Source organism: Oncorhynchus nerka, unplaced genomic scaffold (assembly GCF_034236695.1).
Source record: "Oncorhynchus nerka isolate Pitt River unplaced genomic scaffold, Oner_Uvic_2.0 unplaced_scaffold_873, whole genome shotgun sequence".
NCBI classification, from domain to species: domain Eukaryota; kingdom Metazoa; phylum Chordata; class Actinopteri; order Salmoniformes; family Salmonidae; genus Oncorhynchus; species Oncorhynchus nerka.
In genome coordinates, this window is record NW_027040414.1 from 210,547 (window position 1) to 213,663 (window position 3,117).

The following is a 3,117-nucleotide window of genomic DNA, read 5'->3' on the forward strand; positions in this document are numbered from 1 at the left end:
GATTATAGACAGAGATTATTACTACTTCCTCTGCACTCGACCAATACATAAACCTGATTATAGACAGAGATTATTACTTCCTCTGCACTGGACCAATACATAAACCTGATTATAGACAGAGATTACTACTACTTCCTCTGCACTCGACCAATACATAAACCTGATTATAGACAGAGATTATTACTTCCTCTGCACTCGACCAATACATAAACCTGATTATAGACAGAGATTATTACTTCCTCTGCACTGGACCAATACATAAACCTGATTATAGACAGAGATTATTACTACTTCCTCTGCACTCGACCAATACATAAACCTGATTATAGACAGAGATTACTACTTCCTCTGCACTCGACCAATACATAAACCTGATTATAGACAGAGATTATTACTACTTCCTCTCCACTCGACCAATACATAAACCTGATTATAGACAGAGATTATTACTTCCTCTGCACTCGACCAATACATAAACCTGATTATAGACAGAGATTATTACTACTTCCTCTCCACTCGACCAATACATAAACCTGATTATAGACAGAGATTATTACTACTTCCTCTCCACTCGACCAATACATAAACCTGATTATAGACAGAGATTACTACTTCCTCTGCACTGGACCAATACATAATCCTGATTATAGACAGAGATTACTACTTCCTCTCCACTCGACCAATACATAAACTTGATTATAGACAGAGATTATTACTTCCTCTCCACTCGACCAATACTAAAACCTGATTATAGACAGAGATTACTACTTCCTCTCCACTCGACCAATACATAAACCTGATTATAGACAGAGATTATTACTACTTCCTCTCCACTGGACCAATACATAAACCTGATTATAGACAGAGATTATTACTTCCTCTCCACTCGACCAATACATAAACCTGATTATAGACAGAGATTACTACTTCCTCTCCACTCGACCAATACATAAACCTGATTATAGACAGAGATTATTACTTCCTCTCCACTCGACCAATACATAAACCTGATTATAGACAGAGATTATTACTACTTCCTCTCCACTCGACCAATACATAAACCTGATTATAGACAGAGATTATTACTACTTCCTCTGCACTCGACCAATACATAAACCTGATTATAGACAGAGATTATTACTTCCTCTGCACTGGACCAATACATAAACCTGATTATAGACAGAGATTACTACTACTTCCTCTGCACTCGACCAATACATAAACCTGATTATAGACAGAGATTATTACTTCCTCTGCACTCGACCAATACATAAACCTGATTATAGACAGAGATTATTACTTCCTCTGCACTGGACCAATACATAAACCTGATTATAGACAGAGATTATTACTACTTCCTCTGCACTCGACCAATACATAAACCTGATTATAGACAGAGATTACTACTTCCTCTGCACTCGACCAATACATAAACCTGATTATAGACAGAGATTATTACTACTTCCTCTCCACTCGACCAATACATAAACCTGATTATAGACAGAGATTATTACTTCCTCTGCACTCGACCAATACATAAACCTGATTATAGACAGAGATTATTACTACTTCCTCTCCACTCGACCAATACATAAACCTGATTATAGACAGAGATTATTACTACTTCCTCTCCACTCGACCAATACATAAACCTGATTATAGACAGAGATTACTACTTCCTCTGCACTGGACCAATACATAATCCTGATTATAGACAGAGATTACTACTTCCTCTCCACTCGACCAATACATAAACCTGATTATAGACAGAGATTATTACTTCCTCTCCACTCGACCAATACATAAACCTGATTATAGACAGAGATTACTACTTCCTCTGCACTCGACCAATACATAAACCTGATTATAGACAGAGATCTTCCTCTCCACTCGACCAATACATAAACCTGATTATAGACAGACACAAATTACTACTTCCTCTGCACTCGACCAATACATAAACCTGATTATAGACAGAGATTATTACTTCCTCTCCACTCGACCAATACATAAACCTGATTATAGACAGAGATTATTACTTCCTCTCCACTCGACCAATACATAAACCTGATTATAGACAGAGATTATTACTACTTCCTCTCCACTCGACCAATACATAAACCTGATTATAGACAGAGATTATTACTACTTCCTCTCCACTCGACCAATACATAAACCTGATTATAGACAGAGATTACTACTTCCTCTCCACTCGACCAATACATAAACTTGATTATAGACAGAGATTATTACTTCCTCTCCACTCGACCAATACATAAACCTGATTATAGACAGAGATTACTACTTCCTCTCCACTCGACCAATACATAAACCTGATTATAGACAGAGATTATTACTTCCTCTCCACTCGACCAATACATAAACCTGATTATAGACAGAGATTACTACTTCCTCTCCACTCGACCAATACATAAACCTGATTATAGACAGAGATTATTACTTCCTCTCCACTCGACCAATACATAAACCTGATTATAGACAGAGATTATTACTTCCTCTCCACTCGACCAATACATAAACCTGATTATAGACAGAGATTATTACTACTTCCTCTCCACTCGACCAATACATAAACCTGATTATAGACAGAGATTATTACTACTTCCTCTCCACTCGACCAATACATAAACCTGATTATAGACAGAGATTATTGCTACTTCCTCTCCACTCGACCAATACATAAACCTGATTATAGACAGAGATTATTACTACTTCCTCTCCACTCGACCAATACATAAACCTGATTATAGACAGAGATTATTACTACTTCCTCTCCACTCGACCAATACATAAACCTGATTATAGACAGAGATTACTACTTCCTCTCCACTCGACCAATACATAAACCTGATTATAGACAGAGATTATTACTACTTCCTCTCCACTCGACCAATACATAAACCTGATTATAGACAGAGATTACTACTACTTCCTCTCCACTGGACCAATACATAAACCTGATTATAGACAGAGATTATTACTACTTCCTCTCCACTCGACCAATACATAAACCTGATTATAGACAGAGATTATTACTACTTCCTCTCCACTCGACCAATACATAAACCTGATTATAGACAGAGATTACTACTACTT